Source organism: Larus michahellis, chromosome 9 (genome assembly GCF_964199755.1).
Source record: "Larus michahellis chromosome 9, bLarMic1.1, whole genome shotgun sequence".
Lineage (NCBI taxonomy): Eukaryota > Metazoa > Chordata > Aves > Charadriiformes > Laridae > Larus > Larus michahellis.
Window position 1 is genome coordinate 21,341,489 of NC_133904.1, and position 27,243 is coordinate 21,368,731.

At 53.5% G+C, this 27,243-nt stretch overlaps 1 protein-coding gene across 7 annotated transcripts in view; it reads right to left on the reverse strand.

The window, feature by feature from the left end:
- Positions 1-27,243, reverse strand: part of LINGO1 (leucine rich repeat and Ig domain containing 1) — a 166,564-nt gene that overhangs the window by 127,621 nt on the left and 11,700 nt on the right. For 5 of the 7 annotated variants that reach the window (XM_074600021.1, XM_074600019.1, XM_074600024.1 and 2 more), the window contains exon 2: positions 23,902-24,066. The gene's annotated coding sequence lies outside the window, so the exon portion shown is untranslated. Of the gene's footprint in view, positions 1-9,996; positions 10,214-23,901; positions 24,067-27,243 lie in introns of those variants that run through there. The other 2 variants (XM_074600025.1, XM_074600018.1) reach the window with 2 other exon arrangements.

The following is a 27,243-nucleotide window of genomic DNA, read 5'->3' on the forward strand; positions in this document are numbered from 1 at the left end:
CAATTGCCATAAGACAATTTGAAATCCAGGCTGAGGAGATCCTGCCAAGCCTGCCCCAAATCTGGCAGGGGGAAAAAAAAAAAAAAAACCCAACAAAAAAAATCCTCCCTCCTTGAAAAGCTAAAGCTTCTAAATGGCAGCCAGCCACAGCTTGCTTTCTTTTTTTCAGCCTTAACTGGGATGGCCTCAACCAAGGTCGCAGGGCAAAGGGACTGTACCGGGATGGGTTGTGCTCCTGCTGCGAGCCGGGGCACCCAGCTCGGCCCTTGGCCTCTCCAAAACCCTGCCAGAGCTTTTGCGGGGTCAGCACAACAGCAGGGCGACAAGGGAAGGCAGCGAGGGGCAAAGGCAAAGGATTAAAAATAGATTCCAGTTTTGTTTTAACTATTATAAAATAAAAGGTCCTGCAGCAACCATCGCTGAACCAAAAAGCACGTCTGTGTCTCGGGCCACAAGGCAACCCAACAGCAGATGTATTTTTCATTAAAAGACTTGTTAATATTGTAGGTTCCTGCTGTGGACCTGCTTTCCTGTCTCTGGCTGAGAGCCACTTCTTCCTCCTCTCTCTCCTGGCCCTGAGCATCCCCTTCTGCACACCGTGTCCCTGCATTGCTGTCCCCAGGAGCATCTCCATCCCCCATCAGCATCCTCGGCAGGTAGCGAGAAAACCCCAAGTCCAGCACAGACACTCCAGGCAGGGCGAGTGGTATCGTGCCATCAACCTGGCAAGCGAAGGTAAATAAGAAACAAATCATCTGGCATTTAAAAAAAAAAAAAAAAACAGGAAGGCGAGAGCGCTCCCAACTTCACAAAGCCAACGGCTGGTGGTAAAGGGAACTCATTTCCCCTTAATGAGAGATGACTACACTTCGTTAACTCAGACTTTCTCATTAATCACCTTTGCATCACCTCTGTCTGCCTCATCGCTACCAGGCCGCGATAATATATGAAGAACATTCATTTCTCCCCCAGCTTCCCACTCAGTAAAGACAATATGGTGCTGTGGAAATGGATTTACCCCGACACCTGGCTCACAGCACAATAAGGCTAATTAGACATGCCGTTGACCCGAACCCTTTTTTCTTTCCCTCTTTCCCTCTCCCCATTCCCTTCCCTTCCCTGTTGACCTGAACCCTTTTTTCTTTCCCTCTTTCCCTCTCCCCCTTCCCTTCCCTTCCCTTCCCTTCCCTTCCCTTCCCTTCCCTTCCCTTCCCTTCCCTTCCCTTCCCTTCCCTATAAATAAAACTGGTGCTAGACTCATCAATTAGAAGCGACCAGCACCTGCTCGTACCTGCTTGTGGCATTTTGGGATTCCAAAAAGTGGCACAGGAGCCACCAACATTGGGGACTTCTCAGTGGCGGGGTCTCAATGCGGGCGATAGCCTCTCTCGGTCCCATCCCCCCCTACCCTGGGTGGGCTTTGCCGTCCCTCATGTTTCCCAAACACACTGTATTTTATTGAAATTATGTGCAAAACGCTGCCTCTGCTTCCCACGCAGCTGTTGATTTTGCAGCAGGGGCTCTGTTTGTTCAAGATTCGCTCTTGGAAGGAGGGGACGCGGGAGTGGCAGGCGGATCCGTGAGGGGCTATGTGGCCAGATCCTGCCATTTTTTGAAAGTTAAAAGAATTGGAATGAATTAATTCTTAATTAATTAACAGGGACTTCAACGTTGAGAGATGCAGAGTGCAAAGGAGAAGGAAAAAAAAAAGGCCAAAATCCCTGGTGGTTCTTCCGGTAGATAAGCTTTTTAGGAGATTAAAAAAGTCACGTTCAGATGATTTTGGAAGAAAGCAGTGAGAGCTGGCTGGAGCCTGGCGCGTGCAGCCTCCAGCCCTCCTGCACTTGGTTCTCCAGCCCCGCATGTCCCCACGTGTCCCTCACCGGAGGAACATCACCTGCCATCAAAGGAGTGGCACTGAAGGGAGCTGCCCACAGAAGTCCCCCAGGGCTTGCCAGCTATGCTGGGGGAGGAAATATCAAACCTGTCTGGAAATCAAACAGCAGTGTCGGAACAGAGGGGAGGAAAAGAAAGAAACATCGGGGAAACGAAACCGAAGCTGACACCCTTTGTAATTGAAAACATCCAATACAGAGAATCATCACCCCTGGTGCGGGTGGCTCGGGGGACGACACTCTCATCACCCCTCGAGGCTGCAGCAGCAGGCGATGGAAATCCAAAGCTACTCCGACCCCGGAGCGGCTTCCCAAGCCACTGGTGGACGCCGGAGAGGGCCCGAGGTGACAACAGCCACCACTCTGCAGCTGCCAGTTTCTGGCAGCAAGCTCTGAGGTGTGTAGGTGTGGCACACGTAATTAAAAAGCTCATTTGCTGGGGAAGGGGAAGGACATCGAGCTGCTGCCAGGGTGGGCAGCCCCTTTGCTCTCCCACTGGCAGTGGCAGCGAGGCGAACAACTCCCTGCATAAAAAGAGCCCCGCTGCTGGAAGAAATCATCCCTGCCAGTACTAAAAAAAGCCCCGACGGAGCCCAAATCTCATGCTTCAGCCTTATGACACCATCCCCTCCAGGCCTCTGGAACCCCAGCACACTCCGCCACACTGCTCACGGTGATGAGCAAAGACCCAAAAAACCTCACAGTCAGCCCAGAGCAGCCACCAACTACGCATGGATGAAAACCAGAACAAAAAAAAAACACCTGAGGATGCAGATTTTATGGCTCAATAATACTTCATTTGAAAGTATTACATTATCCTGAACATTAATGGAAGCCAAGTTAAAAAAAAAAAAAAGGTATTAAAATTGGAAAGGGGATACCGTTTCTCTGCTCATCATTGAAGTGATCTCTTGCTGATCTGCAAGCTGAAGCCATACTTTAAAAATATTCACTTGCGCACTTCAGGCACTGTGGAAGCAGGACCTCCAGCAATTTGCACCTCCATCAAAATAAATAAAAATCCATACAGGAATGGGAAATCACAGGCAGCGGAAAGCATTTTTCAGTCCAGCTGGAAAGGCCAAGGCGGGGACCGGGCACAGGACGGACGCTCGCATCCCTGGCTGCTCCCCTAGCCCAGTCTGACCAGTTTAGGGCAGGCTCCTCCAGAGCAGAGCAATGTGGCATCCCTGGAGCACACGGGGCATGAACAGGGACCTCCCAAAGGCTTCCCAAGACCAGGAATGAAAAGGATGGGAGCTTTTACATTTTACATGGGATTTTCCATACTGACCCACCAGCAACGCGCACCCAGAGGGTTCACTGCCAGGCTGGACCCGAGCACAAGGAGCTGGCTGCAAGGGAGGGGGTCACAGCCATTGTCCCCAAGCCACCACCACCCCGGCTCCATCGCCATGTGCCCACGGCCAGCACTGCGGCGTGGGCGAGGATGGAGGACGTGCTGCGGGCACCCATGGGAGCTGGCGCCTCGTCCTCCCTACCCAGCTCCGTCCCAGGCAAGACAGTGGAATTAAGTGCAAGTTATAATTAAGACTGGATGTTTGAAGAGAAACATAATCTCCGTTCCGTGGGATTCGCCGGCACAACAGTAATTAACGTCTCATTAACATTCGCCTAATTAAGCAGTTTATGAAAGTGGATAGATTTGCATACTGCTCCACTTCAGCTTCAGTGCATCCAGCTATATCCAGGCGCCAGAATTAACCCTTCCAGGACGTTCCCAGCCCCCTACAAGGCTTCCCAGCCCTGCGAGGCCATGAGCTGCCATGGCTGCGCATCTTCCTGCACGGTGCTACCCAAAACCGGGTAAAACATCTCCTCTCCATCGCCTCTTTTCCAGATAAACCCATCTGAAGCCCTTGAAACATTGGTCATCTATTTTTAAAGCCCTCAGCTGGTTGCAATGCTTTGCCCTGGATTCCCAACACGTTCATCAGAGAGGCAAAAAAGACTTGTCAGAGTTTCTGAAGACAGAGAGAAACGTCTCCTAAAACATTTCATGCTATACTCATTTCCAAATATTCTTTAATGTTTAAAAACAATGGCTTAGAGATTAAAAAGACGCTCCAAATTCCAAACACCAGCTTAAGCGAGGGATACAACCGGATGGCTCAGCAACTTCCAAAAAAAGTTTTGACACGGAGACCATGTCCCCTCTGTTTTAGGGTCTTACCCTCATTGGGAGGAAAGGAAAACCACCCAGGGCAGTGACAACCCCCAGGCCCCCAGCTGATGTCACTTCCCTCTTGGGGACAGAGCGGACCAGGACCACCATTCCCAGGTGGATACTGGAGCAGCAAGGAATGCAGAATGCAGCCCATCAAATAAGACGCATCCCACATGCAGCCCCTTAGCGATAAGTCACTTGAAGTGCTGGACATAACATTTTCTGCTGTTAATACCGGCTTTCTCTTCTGGTGTTGGATTAGTAAAGCTGCTGCATCCATCATGTGCTTAAAAAGACCATGTGCAAACTTGCCTCCACCCCCCAGCTTCTCCTGGGGGGGAAAAATGAGCTCTCTAGTTAGCGGCTGGAGTCAAGATGCAACTTTGCAGCAAATACAGCGAGAGAGAAAAATTCATGACACAGCTTTTCATTGAAAATCGATAAAGCCCAGACCTGCCTGTGATCTACACACTCAATTGATTCCCCGCCTGGCTTGCTGCATCTTCACCACTGTCCCTCTCGGATCGGTCCACGTCCTTGCTGGAGGATGCGGTGCCCCTGCCTGCCTCTCCCCTCTGGGTTATGGCACGGATGCCACTGGAACCATGTCAGTGTGGGATTGATACCTCCCTGAGCCTGGCAGTTGCAGGCTGGTGGCCCGTGCCCCTGGCCACAGCAAGTCGTGCTCCCATGGATGCGATCCAACACCCACGGCGCAGCTGGGAGCGGGAGCCCAGCCGTGCCCTCACGTGACAAAGGCGATTTCAAAGTTTTCTTCCTTCTCACACCAGGTGCCTATAGCTATAGCAAAGTGCCATGCTGGGCTCCGCCAGGGAAATGGTCCTGATTTGCACTTTAAACACCTCTGTCTTGAAAGCACATCTTAATTTTTCTCTCGCCCCAGCAGCCACGAAACCTTCCTGGAAAGTGGTGATGGACACAGCCATCCTCCTGAGCCAAGCTGGGGCACACTCCAGCCCCGCCTGAGCCTGACCCAGGGGACCCTCATCACTGGTCCTGTCCTGCCCCGCCTTTCCCTCTGAGGGGGGCTCTGAGAGCCCAATGAGGCACCCAAAACTGCTGCAGATTTAGGCATTAAACTCTGCTTTTAACGTTTTTTCTCCTCCTTCCCCCAAATCTCCCTGCCGATGCAGAAAACGCTCTCAGGAGGAGGGAGGGGGCTGGCCCTGCACTTTCCCACCCCCGGCTAAGATGGGGGGGGAAGACCCCAAAATGCTGGGGAGCTGGAGAAGCGGCTGTTCCCTCCCGATGCTGGAGTTGCATCCCTGGGGCATCCCTCCTGCAGCCAAACGCGCCCTGACGCAAGGGGCAAGGGCGAGGGGCTGATGCCAAGCCAGTGGCTGCCTTCGGCGTGGGGCGGGCTGCCCCCGGCTGCCAGCGGAGCAGCTGCAGGGGGCGGAATGAGGGGAGAGGTGGGTGCCCATCTCTGCTGGGGGCTCTGCCTCGGCGCCAGGCTCTGCAGCACAGCCTGACCTACTTTCTCCTGCAGCACAGCCATGCCAGCTGCAGCAGCGGCGTGGGGTTTCTTGCCCCCTCTAACACATACAGACATCTTCTTATAAACCAGCGGGGAGATCTGGAGGCAGGGCCCTCTCCCTGCCACCTCACAGCATCGCCTGTCCCCTCCCTTGCCTCCGGCTCGCCGCCTTTGAACAGGCGCCCTTCCTTTCCCTACCCTTCCCCGAAAAATTCACAGCACATCTCAGCCAAGAGAAGGATTTATTGATCGTCTTATCTGTGTCTAATCCCAGCCGGAGCGCCGTGATAAACGAAGCCGGCTAAATAAAATGCCTTCCTGCAAGGTCTCTGTGTCAAGAGCAGCTGGCTGCTAGTGGGGTGCGAAGGGGGGAGCAGCCCCCCCAGGGACCCCAGACTCACCTCTGCAGAGAAAAGCAGCCCATGATGGCAGAGGCATTGGGGCGAGGATTAATGCGCCGTACCGTGAACACCCCTCCGAAGATGAGAGCAGGGGTGGGGGGACAAACCAAACCCAAACCACTCCATCTAATTGAAGGTAAGCAGTTTAAACACTGTTTCTGTGCAGTTCAGGAAGCCCTAATTCCAGGCATGACCTGAATCTCTTTAAAGAGAGGAGGGAAGCGGGGTGGGCAGGCAAGGAGGGGGGAGAGCCAGAAATGCCAGGGTTGCTAATTTGTCCCTGCTCCCTGTGTGCAGAACAGCATCTGGGAGAAAAAGCACCTGCTACAGAGGACGGACCCCCACGGAGCAGAGATCCAATGGCGCGTGCCTGTAGAAATCCCAATTACCCATCCTGGACTGAAAATGCTAGATGCAAGAGCTGGGAGGACGACAGACACTGCCACCTTTGCAAGGAGGGCCTGGGGTGCACCAGGCACAGCAGCCGGCCACTTCCTTGGCACCAACAAGCCCACTGCAACATGAGGAGGGGGCAGGGGAGACGTGAGCAAACGCAGGCCTAATGCAGTGCGGCTGTATCCAGGTCAGCTGGCGAGCCTGCTGGGAATCATGGGCTCGGGCTATAAAAAGCATCAGCAAGCTGCTGGGAGCATCCCAGAGCGGCAAGGAAGAGGTCGGGGTGGCCTCTAAGCAAGAGGTGCCAGGGTGGCGATGGACTGCAGAGGATGGCACTGGCTAGGCGGGACAGTGGCCAAGCACGCTTCTCCCTGGGATTCCCAAAGTAATGATCCGTATGACAGCACTGACTAAGGGTAACTGCTGGTTTTCCAAAGGGAGACGGGGTGTGGAGGAAGGAGGACTGAGACTGCCGACAGGGCAGTGTTGGCAGCAGGAGAGACATGGCTTGGCACCCGCAGCCCCGCACCGAGGAGGAGGAATTGCTGTCCCCTGCACCCCGACAGCGCGTGGCACCAAGTGGCTCCTTCAGCAGGGAGGTGCCACGGGGAGCACCAGCCTGGGGCCCCGCTCTGCACGGAAGCAGACATCCCAGGTGCACCAGGATGGGGACAAGGCCACCGACTCAATGCCTATTCCTGACCAAGGCACACACCTGTGTCCCAGAGCCTTTCCTTTAGCTCGGCACAGCCCCAAATCCACTACAGCCAATGGAGAGAGGCAAGGGCTGCACTGAGCTTTGATCCCAAGCTGTTGCCACACTGCTGCCCTCTTGTCACCCCATCCCATGGTGTTCCCCCTGCTTTCCCGAGGAGAACCACAAATCCGCCCCTGACCCCTCCTTGGACACCTGAGCTTTGCCAGACCCTATGCCAAGCAACGCAGAGCAAAATGTTAATGGGTGATGGGGGAAAAAGGCTGGGATGCCTGGTCCCCGCCGTATCCCCCGATGGGACCTGCACAAGCAGCTGCTGCAGCAGCCCCCCTGGCCCCAACTTCGGGAGAGCCTGGCAGGGCCTGCAGGGAGCTGTCAGGCCCCATCACGACTCACGCAGTCATTTGTCACTTCAAGCCAGGAAAAAAAAAAATCACACACACACACACAAAAATTAGAATCAGAACAAGTGGTTGAAAAACTGGAGATAAACAGAAGAGAGAGGGGATGGAGGCAGCTAATGAGGTCCCTGGCCCCGGCATGATGTATGAGGAGAGCGCAGATGCTGCTCTGACCAGCAGCGATCCCACCCGCTGGGCACAAGGAGCACACAAGGGACGGCACTGCCTGGCACAGCCCTGGCCCGGCTGGCAGGGACCCGCAGGGCAGCCCCTAGGAGCCATCCCCAGGGTGTCTGAGCGGCCAGGGCCCTCGGCAGCCCTTAGGCAGCATCCACACGGTCACGTTAGCAAAGGGATGACAAGATAACCTGGCCCAATGAAAACCTCACTGCGCTGCAATGGGCAGACTGGGATCACTCGTAGGTTTATTTTTCTCCCCCCTCTCTAAAACACCCATGAACGTAGCAATGCTTAGCCAGGGAGGAAGCCAGAGCCACCTGCCTGACCCCCATGCTCACCCCGTGGCTGAGCCACACACACACACACCCCCCCGAGGACTGAAAAAGGAAAAAAGCCAAAAAACCCTTGATTCTTACAGTTAAAATCAAGTGTGTCACTTCGGTAACAAATTGGCCTGCCTGGCTGGCAGAAATACCTGTTAAAATACTTATCCATTTTGGTTTTTTTTTTTGTTGCCTTTCCCAAATGAGTTGAGGAATGGGGAGGCTTTTAAGTCCCTGTGGACAGCGAGTTTTTCTGCTCCCTTCCCTGCACCCAGCAAGGTAATTATCTGGCAGGAGCTGGGGCTGTGCGATGGCTGGTTACATCACTAATTAGCAGGAATGACCCAGTCCCCCAGGGCACCCTGGGTCCGTCCCCATCCCTCTCTGCCTTCCTCCTCATCATCATCCTGGGGCACACAGCAGAAGAGCATCTCGTGCCTAGCACCGCAGCCGGGAGAGCCTTGTCCTCCTCCCTTGGATGCCAGAGGTGCAAATGTCCCCCTGCCTACCCAAGGGAGGAGGGACAGAGGACAGAACGACCCCAGAAACTTATCCATTGCCAAGAGGCTGCTCCTTGCCCTGAGGCTACCTGGGGGAGGAGGACATGGTGGAGAGCACTACTGCTGGTACCAAGAGACTTACAAAGTTCATAATTTAGAGTCTGCTTCAGCCTCTTCTGGGAGGGATGCTTAGAAAGCACAGGCTTCCCAAGAAGTCTCCTCTTCCCAAAAGGAAAGGAAAGAAGTCCTGTGCTTGGGGGCATTTAGCTCACAGGAGAGGCAGGGCTGCTCTCCGTGCCTGGGCTTTTCTCCTTTTCGCTCCTCACAAGCTTCCCCATCTCCTCAGGATCTCCACCAGGCAAAAGTCACGTTTAAATAAGCCACCAGCTCTGCTTGCAGAAGGGCAGGGCGCGAGTCACCCAGACACCAAGGTCACTGTCTGCTGAGTGGTACGGAAGGCATCCATGGTGTGCGCCGGGAAGATGCTCCTCTTGCACGTCATGCGTCGGGAGGAGCATCCCCCTTGCCTGGCCCAGAGACACATGCTGTGCAAGATACAAGGGAGCTGTTGGAGCCCGGACACCCCTACAATGATGGCTTAAGGCTGCCAGGACGTTGCACAGTTGTCCTCCTCACCAGCAGCAGGAATAGGATCTCGATGGAGCATGCAGGTGGACATGCTCTCCATCCTTGGATCTCAGAATGCAGACCCGCTTCATAAGCTGAGGACCTTGACGGACAGCTCAGGCTCTCCAGATTTACACCCATTCCCTCCTAGTGCTCCAGTGCCAGACCTCCGAGGCCCCATCTCACCAGGAGCAGGGACCTCGGATCTCAAGGGAGCAGCAACAGCAAGAGCACTTCCAGGCACCTAAACTGGGCACCCAGCACAGAAAGCCTCCCATCCAGGGAACGCAAGCTACTTATCCAGAGCTATACCTGGACTCAGAGAAGCCCCAGTCCAGGGCTCCAAGACTTCACTGGACCATACACACATACACAGAGACCATCCTCCAACCCCCAGAGGTTCCCTTCTCCAGCTGTACCTCCCACCCTGCCCCAGGGAGCCCAGGGTAGGGCTGAAATAACCCTCAGCCAGCCGGTGCAACCTCAGGGCTTGTGTGTTCCCAACAACTGCCTGCCTTCTTTATCTCCGCCAGGAGATGATGCTGGTCCCTGCGTCCAGGGCTGCCCCACAGAAAGAAGTCGGTGGGGCACCTCCTGCCTTTAACAGGCAGCCCCAAGGTGGGACAAGCACAGGGCTTATTCCCACCGTTAGGAAGACAGCTCTGCTCCCCTGCCATCCCCCCTCTTCCTGCAAGGCTCTGGGCCCCCCCAAAATAGGGAGCTGCTCAGAGGCTGCACCAGCCCGGCTGGACAGGAGGAACAAGCACTCACCCGGACACCATTCCTGAATAACTCCTCTTCCCAGTCCCCCCCACTCAACCACAAGCAAGACCAGCCCCGAGGCCAGCCAGCAGGCGCTTCTCCACGCTCACCTGTGCTCTGCCCCTCCGGAGAGTGGCTGGGAGCTGCTCAGCCTTTCCAACAACCTCCCCTCCGTAGCAAGACATCAGCCTGCTGGTGCTCCTCGCCCCTTCCACACGCTGCCTGCTCTGCCTGCCTTTGGGATTATTTTTTTTTCCTTCTTTTCCCCCAGCTCCAACCCCGGAGCATTTTGAACGTGCAGATGCCCCAGCTTCTTAAAATTCAGCCAGGGCGGGGGGGACTGGTGAGGGGGGGGGGGGGCGTGGGAAGTGTTTTGGAACATGCCCAAGCTGTCTGTTCCGTGCGTGCGCGCTGCTAAAAACGATCCACCTACAAGCCCCCGTCGCCTGCACCGCTTGTCAGCGCCGCCGTGCCTTTCCAAAGATAAGCAAGCTTACACACGCAGCCGGGAATCAAAGCACTGTGAGCAACCCCATTGGGGCGGGGGGAGAAACTTTTCTGCTCGGAGCCACCAGGAAACTTTTTGTGTAGCAGCAGTGAATGAGCAGGGTGCCGGATGGACAACCTTGGGAAGGATGCCCTTGAGCCGGCGCTGCCTCCATCCCTCCGACATTACAGCGAGGAAAGAGCATCACCGCCGCACAAGTGCAGAAAACCAATTTACTTGCTCTCAAAGGATGCAGCAGCAGGACTGGGAGGGGAATGCATCTCCCCTGGTTATAATGGGGGTGTTGCGGCGATGGGCTGCGCTATGGAGACGTGTTTGGGATACCCAGCCGGGCAGCCCTGCCTGCCAGCTGAGCATCCACGTGGCAGCGTGGTCCAAGGGAGCGTCACACATCTCCTCCCAAGCGATTCCCAAGTGCTTCACCAACAAATAAATGAGCTACGGAGATTTATCGATTTAACCTTAGGTGAGCCCAGCTTGTCTAAGACACTAGCAAGCAGCGCTTGGTGGAGTCCCCATCCGAGGTAACAGAGCTATACCAATTAATACCAGTTCAGTATCTGGCCCTAGCAGCCACCATGTTAAAAAGAAAAAAAAAAAAAAAAAAAAAGGAATATAAACCACTGAGGCTGAGATATGTCCACAACAGGACACATGTCCACAACAGGCTGAGCCTTCTTGCCACGGGCAGGATGTATGATGAACACTTTGAGTCCCTGAGGGACGAGGACAGCGGGGCTATCTCCAGCCCAACAGCCCGGCTCCAGGTTCACAAACTCAAGCTGTTCAAAATCAGTGACAAGGTTTTTTTCCCCTTTGCTTTTAAATCCCTCTGGCAATCCGGCCTTCAAGTGCTCATCAATCCATTCAGGGCAGTCTCTCCCCCCACACACCCCTTCCAGCATGACTTCACTGCAAATTTGAGTGAAATTGATATTTTCCTATCAGAAACATGAAATTTCAAACACAGAGAACACTGGATTTGAAAGCCGACTTTTGTTGGGAAGGTGCCTGTCTCTTTGTTCACAAAAGGGCTCATTTTTCCTGGAAAAGGGCCCAGATTTTGAGTGAAAGATCAATAACATGCAGAAAGTGGGTCCTTTTATTTAATTTTGCCACAATACCAAAAAGAAAAGAAAGAATCCAACGCTGAGACTGAATGACTTCAAAATATTTTGCATTTGTTTACCCCGTTGTGACGCTGGAGCATCTATTCAAAGGAGCTGAATGGGAAGGATGCAGCCTTTGGGGGCTCCCTTAGAGCAATCCCCTATCACCTGCTGGTACCCCACTGGGGACAGTATCCCTGGCACGGCTCCAGCCCTTTTTGGGGACATTATTAGAGATTTAACCCCTGCCTCCTCTGCCCTGCCTTGGATGGAGGCCAAGGAGCTCCCCCACCGAAATGCTTGAGGATGACCCTCTGCCCACGTTAATTATAGGGAACGGGGAATCAAACTTCTAGTTCAATTACAGCCTGGGAGGGGGGGGGAAGGAAAAAATTAAAAAACAACCCACCATGAAGACACAGCATTCAAGATGCTGTGCAACAGTCATGACATGCTGCATCCTCCCCAATCCATATGGGGGAAAACTAACACTTTGGCAAATTTATGAAGATGTGTGAAAGCGATTATATTCCTGAAAATATCTCAAGTGGAACGGCCTACCTGGCATATTTTGTTAGTCATGAAACATGCTCCCTCCGCTGACTGTAGTTTGTGGCTTCCCATCTGCTTAAATACTTTAAATACTGAAACTTTCTTATTTTTTTAAGCTGAAAGAGCACGCTGGCAGCAGCAGCATACTGCTGACTCAGGGGCGCAGGACGGGGACGCGCTCGCCAGCAGCAAAGGGATGTGTAGAATGCCTGGCCAAAAGAGAAGGAGAGCAGAGGATTCCCCACGTGGGTGATAAGTCCTGCCTCTGTCCAAGAAATGCAGAAGGTCAGCTTGCGTTAATTGAATTAAGAGCTATTGGGAAGAGAGCTCTGCGTGCAAACCAGAAGAAGAACGTTTTGGGTCAAGCCTGAGCGTGAAAGGGAAAAGGTTAAAGGGAAGCAATGGCTCTGCTTTGCCTTCTTCATTTCATTTTGCTAGAAATAAAAGGCAGCAGTTGTAAAGCTTACAAGTCCCCACTGCCGAGCCCAGCTTTTAGCAAGAGGCGGGGTTTATGGGCACTTGGTCCAGGGCAGCCGCCACCCTGACCCCCCCTGATTTCTGCTTTCCTGGGGACTGATGCCCCTTTCGTCCCAGGGGAGTTGGCGAGAAGGCTCCAAGACACCAGGGCTCACTAAACCCCAAGCCAGTGCTGGCATCCTCCCTGGGGGGACTCAGCTGCCTCCCCCCTGCCCTCTCCTGCTCTTTAGTTAATAGCTTCTATTTTAAACCCCTGGCTGGAGTCGCTCTGACCGCAGCGGAAAGAGGTGGGGTGGGCATGCACAGGGGATGCAGACAGAGCTCAGAGCGCCGGGAAGAGTGGGCAGGCCCCAGAGAAGGCAGCTGCCCGTCCACACAGGGCTTCAGGAACCCAGCCAAGACTCCCTAATTCAAAGTAGATGGCCAAGGGGGAGATGTCATAGCAGAGAAACGTTTCCCCAAAACAGCTTGGGCACAAGCCCATCCCCACCAGGCTTCCCTTAGATGCACTCGAGCATCCTGCGCTGCGGGAAAAATCTGGGGTGAAGAAAACCCAGCCAGGACTCCCTAAGTCAGAGATGGCCAAAGAGGAGCCACTGCAGCAGAGAAATATTCCCCCAAAACATATCTGGCACAAGCCCATGCCCACCAGGCTTCCCTGGAGGTGCCCTTAGATGTGCCTGATCATTCTGCACCCCGGGAAAACTCTGGGACGAAGGAAACCCAGCCAGGACTTCCTAACTCAAAGAAGATGGCCAAGGGGGAGCTGTTGCAGCAGAGAATCATCCCCCAAAAACAGCTCGGGCGTGACCCCATCCCCAGCAGGCTTCCCTTAGACATGCTCGAGCATCCTGCGCTGTGGGAAAATTCTGGGTATCAACACCAATCAAGCATTTAACCACCAATTTTTAGTCGTTTAAGCAGTTATCTACCGGACTGACAATTGCGTCCTGCAAAGCGACAGTGTGCAGTATTCGGGGTGTAACTACAGTGTAATGACTCTTAGCCTGATTATGGAAAATGATCAGACGAGATGGGAGCATCTTGGCCGAATCGCATCTTCCCTGGGGCATGTGGGCTGTGCTATAGAAACCCCAGCTATAGATACACATAAAGCAGAGCAGAGACCAGGAGAACATGATGAACATCTTCCCAAATGGCAGTGCAAAGCTGAATATTAGGTGATTTATGGCAGATTCCCTCCAAGTGAAAATCTCTCCTGCCATGGTGGTGTTTTTTTACAGCTCATTTGGCTTTTGATTTGCTGAACGGCTTTGTGCTGTTTTCCCTTGCAGGATGGGGCCTCATCATTTGTGTTTTCTTACAGATTTTTTTTTTTTCTTCTCCTAGGAGAAAACCATCTCTCCTCCTGTTCTCTGTGAGCCTAATTCGGCATCCCCAGATGGTGTGCAAGAGTGCTGGAGTTGCTCCCAATTTCCAGGGAAATAAATCATGTTGGAGGCAGGGGCTTTTGTTCAAGGTCCAATACCTGCAGGAGGAGTTTCTCCTTCCAAATGGAGATAGTGCCCGGGAGAAATAATCCCGCTGGAAATAATCCAGTGCAAAGAGGGTTTACTGCATCTTTTTAAAGGCTCTTTCTTACTGACAATTGATGAGTTCATAGCTACCAATATCCATTAGAGGGTTTATTTTATTTCTTGTTAGAAAATAAAATAAAAGGCAGAGCCTGAGAAGAGTAAAACCAGCCACAGAGACTGAAGACTGACAGCAGCTGCCTGGTAGACAGTGAGTGAAAACGCTCTGACAAGATGAAATGTTTTTTCTTTCATTGAAATCACTCCCTTTCCGAATGACTAATACGCAGCTATCGCACCATGGATATTTCCAGAGTGATGAGATGTTTTTAAAATATCTCACTGTGCCTCAAAATATCTCACTCTGGCTCAATAGATCATCCAAAACACCACCCACGGAAATCATAAATAAATAGATACTATATTGCTGTAAAAAAGCAGACTGGACAGGGACAGGGCAGCATCCCTCATCGGCAAGTAAATGAGGCCACTGAACTCCTCACCTCAGCGCGTGGCTCCTGCAACGAGGCCTTTTGGAGATGGAGACGCCAACCCTTGCAAGCAGAGTTGGGGACCGTCTCTTCTCTGCAGCACCTCTGCAGATCTGTCCCATACAGTTTAGCTCCTCCATGTTGCAGATCTCTCCTCGCATGAACAAACTAGATCTAAGAGGTACAGTGGACCAGCAAAACACCTGCATCATGGTACCAGTGCTAGCAAAGCTGCCCCCAAGAAAGTGGCTCCCCTGAAAATTCATGTGCCCCTCGGGCACCCACCTTGCCTATGCAACAGCTTCAGTGACCAAGGGGAAATCTGGTAAATTGCCCAAACTGATAGCTGTCTATGATGGCATGACTGGCTGGGTAGATGAGGGGAGAACAGCGGACATTGTCTACCTCAACTTCAGCAAGGCTTTTGATAGTGTCTCCCATAACACCCTCATAGGTAAGCTGAGGAATTGTGGGTTAGATGAGTGGACAGTGAGGTGGATTGAGAACTGGCTGAATGGCAAAGCTCAGAGGGTTGTGATCAGTGGCGCAGAGTCTGGTTGGAGTGTTGTTCAACATACTCACCAATGACCTGGTTGAGGGGACAGAGCACACCCTCAGCAAGTTGGCTGATGACACAAAACTGGGAGGAGTGGCTGACACACCAGAAGGCTGTGCCACCATACAGTGAGACCTGGACAGGCTGGAGAGTTGAGTGGAGAAGAACCTAATGAAGTTCAACAAGGGCAAGTGTAGGGTGTTGCACCTGGGGAGGAATAACCCCATACACTGGTACAGGTTAGGGGCTGACCTGCTGGAAAGCAGCTCTGTAGAGGAGTCCTGGTGGACGACATGTTGACCATGAGCCGGCAATGTGCCCTTGTGGCCAAGAAGGCCAATAGTCTCCCAGTGTGCCTTAAAAAGAGCGCGGACAGAAGGTTGAGGGAGGTTATCCTCCCCTTCTACTCTGCCCTGGTGAGGCCATACTCAGGAGTGTTGGGCTGCCCGGTTCAAGAAGAACAGGAAACTACTGGAGAGGGGACAGCAGAGGGATATGAAGATGATCAAGGGACTGGAGCATCTCTCTGATGAGGAAAGGCTGAGAGCCCTGGGGATGTATTAGGCTGGAAAAGAGAAGACTGAGAGGGGATCTCATCAATGATGAACAATATCTAAAGGGTGGGTGCCAAGAGGATGGGGCCAGACTCTTCTCAGTGGTGCCCAGTGACAGGACAAGGGGCAACGGGCACAAACTGGAACACGGGAAATTCCATCTCAACATGAGGAAAAACTTCTTTACTTTGAGGGTGCCAGAGCATTGGAACAAGCTGCCCAGAGAGGGTGTGGTGTCTCCTTCTCTGGAGATATTCCAAACCCACCTGGATGTGTTCCTGCCCAGCCTGCTCTGGGTGACCCTGCTTTGGCAGGGGGTTGGACGAGATGAACTCCAGAGGTCCCTTCCAACTCCGACCATTCTGTGATTCTGTGATTCGAACCCCAAGCAGCAGCACCCGGAAATGCTCCATCCTGCTCCCTGCCCCTAAAAATCCAGTGATGCTGCCAAGCCCCCTTTGCTCATTGCTCCCGCCTCCATCAGCAAGCCAAGAGGGTTGGAAAAAAGGACATCCACACCCTGGGAACAGCTGGCATTGGGGTGACACGCCAGCGGGGGTGCCAGCCCAGCAGCCCCTGCATCACCTCACCCTGGTTCCCCCGGCGGGGGGTCCTAGCCTGGCATGCAGCACCCTGGTCCGGAGCCAGGAAAACTCCTGGAGAGCCCTAGTGCAGATGTACTTTAAAGCTCCCCTATTTCTGATGCCCCCAACTGAGAGCCAGCCCAAGCCAAGGGTGACACCCTGAACGGCAGCCAGCTGCAGCCCAGACCAGACCCAGCTCGCTCTGCAGAACCTGCACCTGCTTTTTCTCTTCCCTAGGAATCAGGGAACACTCTTTGTTTTGTTGATTTGAGGAAAGGAGAGCAAAACATTTTGAAGTACTGAAAATCGGCTCCTTTGCTTTTCTCAGCAAGATTAAAAAAAAAAAAAACCAAACGCTGTTCAGGTCACCCAGGCTGTGTTGTTCCGAAGTTGTTTCCTCTTTAGAGGCATTTACTGAAGCGCATTTTGAAACTTCGGGAGATGAAGCGGCTTTTTAGAACAGCCGAGTCAAAATATATCCCTCAGAAACCGCAGACAGCCTGACGCTTGTCGTTTTTTTTTTCTTTTTTTTTTTTTCAAAAGGGCTGAAACTTCTTGTCCAACGCAGCAGGAACTAGTGGCTTCCCTGGGTTTGGGAAAGGAAAACACCTTGCCTGTAGAAATTCAATCCTGCTAGTGACAGACATGGGGAGCCCAGCACCAGGATGCTGCAGCCATGGGCCATCGATACCCAACATCCCTCGTGGAACTCTGCCAGCCCAGCCAGCCCTAGTCCTTTTCCCAGCAACCTCTACTTGGCTTTTCCCCTCTGATTCCCATTTTTCCCACCAGGAACAGCCAGCTGGAAAGAGATGACAGAGATGCCGCAAAGGCTGGTGGGGGAAAGCCAAGGCCCTGCATTTCCAATGAAGATAGCTCCAACATCTGCCCTCAACCAGAAATGTATTCACCCGCACAGACACACTCATCAGATGACGCTCTAAAATATTTACTGCCCAAATATCAATCCTCATAAAGCAAGGCAGCCATTTGGGCTCAGGGAGGGGGAAGGAGATGGGGTGGGTTGTCAATAATGTCATAACCACGGGCAATTTTATGTATCTCTGGAAATGGCCGAGGAACACGCAGTTTGACAGATGTGCAAACGAGTAATGCAGGCTTCCTAGTTATGAGCGTGAGGATGTCAAGAGGAATAGATGAGCAGTAATTCAAAGTATATTGGGCTTAGAGAAGTACACGGGCATCGTAATGAATACGGGATGGGTACAGCGGCGGAGGGAGGGCTGGAGATGGAGGAGGTGGCGTGCTCCTCTGGGAACACAGCCCCTGCCAATGCCACGCAGCAGCTGCGGGGACAGGGGATCCGGGCAGGTATTCGATGGGCAGAGCTAAGCTGCTGTGGGGCGTTACTGCACCAAGGGACGTGTCAGCCTGTCTGTGGCTTCCCGGGGCTGGATCAGCCTCCACGTTGACCTCTCCCTCTTCCTCCTTCCCAACTGCAACTCTACACAAGCCTCTCCCACCGCAGTGCTGGAAATCTCAAGGTTTTAGCCAAATATCTGCATTTTTCCCAGTCAAAAAACACATCACCAAGAAACCAAATTAATTTTCAAGTTTAGGCTCAGCAGAACTACTACTTTTTTTTCCTTTTTTTTTTTTTTTTTTTTTTTGCTTTCAGCTCTGAACTAAGAACTACAACCCCCAACGCTGCAGCAAGGACTGCCACCACCCCTGGCGCCGCCTCCGTGGCGCAGGCACTGCTCACACCTATGACTAGTGCCTCGCCCAGCATTTCCCCATCCCACTCCGGGCTGGTTTTCAAAAAAGCAGCATCACACAGACGCACACTACACCTCCGGCCACGCGCTGCCGCCTCCTGCACACGCTCCCGCCCCATGGATGCCAGCAGCATGGAGGACCACGGAGGCTGGCTGGCTTCCAGCACGAAGTCAAGGTGTTGGGAAATAAGTAAAACCCAAATTAAATAGAGATGAACGACGCTGGGACACGCTTCTCCTCAGGTGTGTGCTTTAGCCAGAGGAGCGCTGCAGCACGTTGCAAGGGGGAGCATCAGCTCATCCCAACCGACCTCACTGAGACATCGTGGCTCCGCTCTTTTTTCCCCCAAAATTCGTCTTGTTCAGCATTTCTGGTGGTGAAATACCCACTCCCCCACCTCCTGTGGTGCTCTTCAAAGGGATACAGTCATCCGCTGCAGTGGTAGAGCCAAGCACACCCTCCCTCCCTCTCAAGTCCCCCCTGCGGTTCCCACAGAGAAGTTCATAGTTTTTCCACACCCTGGTGCTTTCGGGGGGGAGTGGGGGGAATTACTCACGAAGGCAAGCAGGCCTCCCCCCACACCAGCAATCCCCACAAGGGTGATTTTTCCTGCAGAAAAATCCATGAGTCACTCCAAAAGTCAGACTGACTTGAACCAAGACACACTGCTCGCCATTGTTTATTATAAAGAATTAATCAGCAGTCTTTTCGCTGTCTGATTTTATGAAATATGACTTATCCCAACCATTCACTAATAAGTTATTGCAATACCCAGCTGCAAGCTTCCCTCGCATGTGCTCTGGGAGCTTTCCCCATGGCTCACAGAGTGCCACAGGGTCAAATGACCGATGACTGCATAAGCTTGAATCTGAAGGAAATGTTTCCTACAAGTCTCAGACCTCATGTTTTCACTCCCAGGAGACACTGTCTGTTCCTGTGTTGCTCAGTGAATAATCTTGACAGAGACAGGATGACCAGGGTGTTGCAGCCCTGGGCAAGGAGGGGTGACACCACGGGGAGGAAGGGGCACAGGCAGAGGAGGAGCCCGACACAAGGCACATCTCCCCCACCCTCCTAAAACCCATCTCGCAGCCATCACTCCACCAGGAGGGAAGGGGCTGGTATCGCTCTGCACGGGCACAGCGGCTCTGACCCCGTGAGACACCCAAGCAGGAACAAACCGACAACAAGAGCTTCTTTCCCCAAAATGTCCTTGCTATATTTTAACTTTTTCCCCTGGCAGCGCCCTCCTGTGCACAAGAGCTCTGCCATGACACGGTGTAAGAGCAGCAAACTTCAATGTCCACAGTTGCGATAGCAGAAAAGAGCGATTAATTGCACTTCTTAGAGCAGCAGTAACTTCTCTCAGCAGAACTTTTCCTGTTAATGAGGCTGTTCTGGTCTGAAATTCAGTGAGAGCTGAGAGGGCTTGTCCTGCTGCCAGCTGGTGGCGTGTACAGGCAGAGGGCAGGCATGGGAAAAGCAGCTCAGGAAACCACTGCCATGGTCCCAAACGCACTGCTTTGGAGTTTAGCTTGCACTTATTTCACCTTAAAAAAAAATAAATCCCACTATATCAGTTATTGTCTTCTCTGTGTCCTCTTGCCTTTGGCTACGTGCTGGTTTCAAGGCATCTCCTGGCAGAGCTGCACCTGCCATCCAGTCCTAGGCTTCTGCAGAGGATTTTCTGCATCAGCGCCCACACGCTCACAGGCCCCGGGAAGGCCTTGGCTGGCACTGCCGGGGGGGACCGGGGACAAGGCTCTCTGCCACTGAGTGCCAGCTGCTGAGCAGGTCGCCTGGGCTGCAGCAGCTGGAGGCAGAGGTAGTGATTTGTATGCTCACCCGGAAAGGCAGAGATCCTCCCATCCTCCCATCCCTTGTGGAACTGCTGAGAAACCTGCTGCCAGCCTTTCTCCTAGAAGTTAACCGCTACCACACTTGAGCTCCAGCAAGAAGATGCAAAAGCCCCTCTCCCTTCATCCAGAGCCAGCTCTGCAGGAGAACCAGCTTCCAGGGAAGTGCTTGGAGGATGGTAGTTGCAGCCAGCTGGGAGTCCATCTCCCCTTTTGCAGGGACACGCAGGACCATAGAGAGGTGGGGGGTCAGTCTCTTCTCCCAAGTAACAAGCAATAGGACAAGAGGAAATGGCCTCAAGTTGCATCAGGGGAGGTTTAGGTTGGATATTAGGAAAACTTTCTACACTGAAAGGGTTATCAAACATTGGAACAGGCTGCCAAGGGAAGCGGTGGAATCGCCATCCCCAGAGGTATTTAAAAGAGAGGTAGACATGGTACTAAGGTTTAGTGATGATTTTTTCAGTGTTGGGTTGATGGTTGGACTCAATGATCTGAAAGGTCCCTTCCCACCTAGACAATTCTATGATTCTTCTATGTCTGCAGCACAGCTGTGCTCTGGCACAGCCCCTGGGTGCCCAGCACACCCCGGAGCAGAGGCCCCAGCCCTGCTCCTCATTGGCATGCCAGGCACACGCATCCCGGCGGCACGGGGCCAGTCTCCCTTCATTCAATCCCTGTGCCCGAGCGGCAGCAGCGGGAAAGCTTGGGAAAGTAAAGCAAGGCAAGCGGAAGAGAGGGAGGGAACCCGCAGCTGAGCACAGCAAAGACAAGGCTGTTGGCATTGCTCCGGTTACCTGCGCAACCTTGGAAGTCCAGGTCAAGCTGCAAAGATGAGAGGGAAAGCCTCCAGCAGCCGTGGGGACAGGGAAAGTCAGGCAGGATACAGAGAGGTCGGTGCCATCTGGGATGTGCCATCCTAGCTCACTAGATGGGCCGGGATGCTTTAACCTCTGTCTCAGCCCCTTGCGCACAAAAGCAGCTCACAACCCCGACCCTTCTTTGCACAGCACATTAGCGGGCCTTGGGTTTTGTTCCCAGGGGGGTGGGAAGAGGTGAACCCCCCACGTCACTCCTCTCATACCAAGCTTGGGCACAGGAGCAGCAGCAGGAGGTGGAGGAAGGCTCTGCCCCACCTCCGCCGTGCCTGGGACACTGCCAGCATGCAGGCAGGCTCCCCAGATCACGGCGTGCATATCTTGAGAGCTCAGAATAAATATTTAAAGGTGGAGGGAAAAAAAAACACCACAAACCCCCTGCTCTTCTCTGAGAGCAAGTTCTCAGTTTTTGCTCTGGGATTTGAGGCAGACACAGACAGAAATATGACAAAGGAGATGCAGGTTTCAGCAAATCATGAGCATATCAGCAGTGATGGCTTTCAGATGCCGGCTTTGCTGCAAGATAAATTCCCTCCTGGCCAGACGCCTGACAACCTCGACAGCCCTCGGGGACTTCAGGTCTGTTCTCCCTGTAGACACGTAGGGCTGCAGCAAGCCCACCTCCTCGTGAGCCCACCTCCTCCACCATCCACCCCGGGGAATGCCCAGGCCGTGATGGGAGACAAGGCGTTACCCACAACCCTTTCCAAGACAGTTAAAACTGCTTCTGACCCACAGGGACACGTGTTCTGTCCTTGCCTTATCCTGCGAGAGTGCACAAGGCTCTGCATCAGGGTGTTGGACAAATGCTCCCAAATCGCCAGCCCCATAGCAGACCAAATCACGGCTCGGCGTTCTTGATGCCTCACAGGGGCGATGGCTGGGAGGAAGGATGCAAGGTGACAGCTCCCAACAGCCCCGTTCTGGGCCATCGCTGGGAGGTGGTGCCCAGAGCAGCCACAGAGAATGGGCTGTTCTGTATGGCAGGGCTGTCCTCAGGATGCTTTTATTTCCAGAGAGAGCTCATTAGCTCTGCTTGTGCAGGAGTTCAGGGGTTTTTTTTTCCCCCTGTTACCAAGAGCTGGAAAACTCCACCGAATAACATCTGTGAGCATGGGTGGAACAAAGACAGGGCACAGGGGGAGAGCAGCAACAAGACCCGAGATTATCAAAGCCGCTGCTGCAGCCTCACATCACTTACGATCTCCATCTCATTTGGATTTCCCAGCCGGAGCAGTCACTGCTCGCTCAGTCCCTAGCGGCACCTGGCAGTCTCCGGCATGCCGGGGCTCACCCCATTGCAGGGGAGAGCAGGGCAAGGAGCTGCAGAGGAAGGTTTGAGATGGGAGGGAACCCTGGGAGCAACCCTATGGACTGGATGGAATGCCAGGAGCTAAAGGGGCTTGTGCATGCACTGGGCAAGGAGGAAGTCTCTGTCTCTAGCATTGCTACAGGAGGGGTTTAATATAGGCATGTGCTACCCAGGGTCGGGGCTCAGGGGTGCTCTGGCAGTGATGCCCGGCTGGGATCGGTCTGGAGCAGCCACCTCCTTACCAAGCCCCGATGCTCCTCTCTCATCACTGCCCAGTCCAGCACATGCCGCGAGGGATGCAGCCGGGAAGACACATATCAACGGCAGGAGACAAGCCAGCTCCCCGGATATGATCACAAGTCCCGTTATCTCCTTAACCCTTATGCGATTCACTTATCCATCCCAGATCTATTCCTCCTTATCTGAATCCTCCTCCTGTTCTTTCCCATCTCTTGCCCTGTGGTCTCTCTCGGAGCACCGAGACCTCCCCAGAAGCGAGGGAGGCTGCAGGAGTGGCTGCCCTGATGCCCTGGGCTGCCACTCACTGCACCTAATAGGATAGACTCTGATTGACTATCCCCAGCAATATAAAGTTAATAAAACGTTAAAAGCAGCCCCATAAATCAGACATGCAGGAAGTGACCTGGACAGGAGGCCTAACGAGTTAGCAGAAGGTTTTATTTAAAAGCCATTTGTCTGAGAAGTGCAACACAAAGAGTCAAATAACTCTCAGGAAAAACAGCAGTGCCGGACCTACTGGGAGGATTAGAGCAGGCTGGATATTTACGGCCAAGGATGTCAGCCTCAGCAGCACTAACTGGCCCCTGCTTCCCCCAGCTGGAGCATCCTGGCCCATCCCAGCTCCAGAGGTGCAGGCAGGGAGCTCCCAAAGGGAATCAGGACAAGCTGGACCCCAGCTCTGGCTTGTTTTTAGCTCACTGGGACCACTGCAACCCTCTTGCAGACCTCCCGAAACGGGGGTCTTGTGCCCCTGTCCATGATGTGCTGGCGACATCAACGCTTTCCCTCTGGGTCCCAGCTCCCCCGCGCAGGGCTTATACGTGTGGAGAAATCACAATTCTCATCCACTACCACACAGAGACAATGCCTCTGTTTGCGAGGAGAAGCCTGAACACAAGAAGACACAAAATCTCAAAACCCCCAAGCAACTCCAGAAATCGAGTTTTTTGTTTCTACACCTGATTTCCCCCCCTCAGCCATGAATACTGATTTTGCACCCATGGGGAGGGCGGTTAGCCCCACGTTCAGCCCCAGCCCCAGCTCACTCCCTTCAAACCAAGCTTTACTTCTTTAACCTTAAAAAAAACCCCTACTTCAAAATGCAAAGGGCAGACGGGGGTGTTTCACTGGGACAGGGGCTCAGCCCCCTCCCAAACCACCCCCCTCCAGCCACGTATTGCTCCCCTGCCGTGGGAAGCCTCCAAAATATCCCAAAGGCCTTTTACAGTGGGAGGAAAGGCGACGCATGCTTGGGAAGCCTCCAGAGCATCGTTAAGAGGCAAATCATAAACAATTATCCTCCAAAGTACATCACAGAAGCCAAGGCAGTCACAGGGCACCAGTCCCACCCAAGCCCGGCTCCTTGCAGCAGCCTGGGCTGCCTTCTGCATTCACAGATGGGACACGGTCTGCAAGCAACGGGTTACATCGGGAGCTACCCCATCCTCAAAATCACCTTTTAATTGCAAGACAAGGGCAGTTCTTGCCCCTGACCAAGCACTTTGCCCTCCTGGCAAGCACGGGTGATACTGCAGGGAACTGTGCCTGCCCAGGCAAGGCAAGGAGACGCAACAACCCAAGAAACCACCCAGCTTTCCCAGAGAGAGCAGTTGCACTCCTTACCTTTAGGAGGGATGCTAGAGGCTGGGTGCGGGTGCAGCCGGTCCTCCCTGCCGGCGACGGACACCTTGCTGAGGGAGCAGGGAGGGCTAGCAGCATCGGGGGGCCGCGGCTGGGGGGCTGCTCCAGCGGCTCTGCGGGCGGCTCATGGCTCCCAGGTGCAGGGGGCTGCGGGCGAGAAGGCGCAGGAGAACATCAGGCTGGGAACGCGTGGCCTCCAGCACCCACTGAGAAAACCCAACCCCACAGCAAGCGTGACTTGAAAGTTCGGAAGGTGAAGAACTTTAAATATTGACCTTTTTCTGTATTGCTTTTATTTCCCTCCTCCACAGCATCAAGGAAAGAAGAGGAGTCATGTGTGACCTGCCTAGCTCTGGACACTGAGCAGATGTGAATGCTTGAAGAGGTCCAGCACCCCCTGAGGGTCTCCTGCCAGGCGTAGGGTGATATCTGGGAGCAGGTCCCAGAGGGTGCTACTGTGCTTCCAGCATAGAACCACAGAATGGTTTAGCTTGGAAGGGACCTTAAAGATCATACAGTTCCAACACCCCTGCCACGGGCGGGGACACCTCCCACTAGACCAGGTAGGAGCTGCGTCAGTGGGCATCACTGGTGGGGAGGGAGAGAAAGCACGAGCTTGCCTGGGCAAGCAGCCCCCCTGCCCACATTGACACACACAGCCCAGAACATGCAAGGGAAGGGCCCCCCAGCTGAATGGGCCTGGCTGGGGGTCTCATGAGGCTGAGGGAGCCCTCCTCCCTGCTCCCAAGTCAAGGGGTCCCACCGCCACCTCAGAAATACTAAGAGAAAGCAGGTCCTTGATCTGCAAGCACTCCTCCCAACCGCAACGCTGAAAGAAAAGCAAGACCCCTTCCTGATGGAGGAGGTTGCACCTTCACTCCTCCCCTAACCAGCTTCACCTTTGTGTGCAGCACTATCCTCTCCAGCATGGGTTTGATTTAATACATTTATTTAGTGGTGAGGTCCTCAAGGCAGAGCTCACGTCCTTTTTTTTTTTTTGCATCTCAAACAGTTTTGAGCATTCAGGGTTTAACAAATTAATAATAAAACGATGGCACCTTGAAAAATAGCCTCTCCCATCCTCAGAAAAGGGGCCACGTCTCCCAATTACTCCAAAGGGCACCGCTTTAGACTTCGCTGAGCAAATGGTATTTAGCCGCAGCCACCTTTTAATGGGAAGGATGTGATCCTGCAACGGCTGCAGTCAAGTGTATCACATCTTGAGATATCCCCACGCTGCGCAGCCAGCGGGCAGGAAGGAGGAGGGATGGAAGCAAGTGCTGTTAGCTTAGGTGGTTTTTTTAGCAGCCATCCCCAACCTGAGATCTGACATCCTATCTCAAGTTGCCAGTTACACTCAGCATCTCTTGGCCATGAGAAGTATTCACGAGGTTTGCGGCGGAGGCTGGCAAATATTTGCCAAGGATTCCTCCAAATCTCCAAGCCTACCACACGCTCGCTGCAAATTTGTTTGCTGATTGCGGTCTTCGTGCTAATTTGCAAATGGAGAGCAAAGAATAAGACGGCTGTATCATGCAGGGAAAGGTGAGCAAGGAGGATCCTATTCCGTGGGGAAGACAACTCCACCGACCATAACGAGGGCTCAGTAATTAGCACCTGCAACACTGGAGCACAGGGGGGATCTAACACCCAGCTCCTGAGATCGTGGCTGAGGGAAGTGATCTCTCAGCAAAGGCAGCCCGGGGGAATGGAAGGATGCTGCTGGCGACGGCAATAGCTGCGTGTCAGCAGCATCTCTGAGGAATCCGGGTGGCGATTTCCCCAGTCCCAGCTCCCGGTTGCAAAGGGGTGGTGGGAAAGCATCCTCTGCCCTTCTCCACTCCCCCTGACTCGCTCCCCGAAGTGGTTCCCACCAGAATCACTCCCCCAGCTTCTCCTCTGATCTTGGCACCCTACCAAGCTCCAGCCCAGGCCAAGCACACTGCTAATTAGCTGCGCTAATTAATCACAGTTTCCATTGTTTATTCTTTTGTTCTCGCACAAACAGCCACGCTGCCCAGCATAGTACACTGCCATGGCGTCCACGAAGCACCAGCATGGCTGCAAAGCAGAACTGGTCCCCGGGGGGCACTGACCACCTGAGGCTGATGCCACCACCGCAGGGACACGGAGCGTGCCACCATCCCCATTCCCACCTGCAGCCATCAGTATCACAGCCTGGTCTTCCCATCCCCAGCCATGAGGACAGTTATCTGTCTGTCCCTCCGTCCCCATTGGAGACACCCAACGTTTGCTCCCAGCCGGAGGTGGCACATGTCCCGGGTGCGCAGGCAGCCATCCGCCTCCCCCCAGCTAATCCGCCTGTGCGCCGAAATCCTGCCTTTGTGCTCACCAGATCCACTGCCCAAGCATTAGGCACCAAGCTAATCTCCGGAAAGCTCCCCCAGCCTGGGGCGGGGGCGTGGGGGACAGCGGGGAGCTCCCCTTCCCCAGGGCAGCCCTGGTACCCCAGAGGTACGGGGAGGACAGGAGGACACCCCGGCTTTGGCTCCTCACCGGTGCTGACAGGCTGTCCTGGGGATGAATCCGTAGACCATTACTTTTCCACTTACTTCCTTTTGTCAGGGCTTTTTTTAACCAGGTATTTTGGGGGAAGAAAAAAAAAAAAAAAAAAGAAAGCACCAAGGGGGACCAAAAGAACTGCTAGTCCAGGGGAGCCTGTGTTGTTAAATACAGAGAAATCCAAGTCTAGAGTCCAACAGAGGCCAAGGTTTCCGGGCTTTGACACAGCTGACAAGCTGGAGCACAATGAGAAAATACACACACAGAAATAGCCAGGCAGGATAAAGGATTTACTGCCTCTTTCACAGAAAAGAAAAGAATAAGCTTAAACACTCCATTTAGGAATGGGAAAAAAAAAAAAAAAGAAAAAGAAAAAAAAAGAAAAAAAGACAGATCTGCAGGAAGAATATTTGAGCAGCAGGACAGGAGGATTAGCAGGAGGTGAGGAAAAACTAAATCCTGCCTGTGCTGGGTGCAGGAGGGGATGGTGCTGCAGTGGGGCAGCAGCATCCCCAGGGAGCTTCTCAACGGGCCTCCCCTAATCCCCGGCAGTGTCTTTCAGCGAGCACACACACAACACGCCAGGTCCCACCTCGGAGCCACCTTGTCTGTCCCCTCCTGCCCTGCCCTGGGTCAGACCGGCACAAGCCCAGCCCAGCTCCGGGTCAGAGAATCCCGGCACAGCCCGCATCCCGACACAACCGGTTGTCATGCCAACATCTGCAGGTTCGCCTGCCTGGAGCATTTCTCCTGGACAGATCCTGGCAGCGAGATCACCCTCTTCGCTCAAATCCCTTTCCA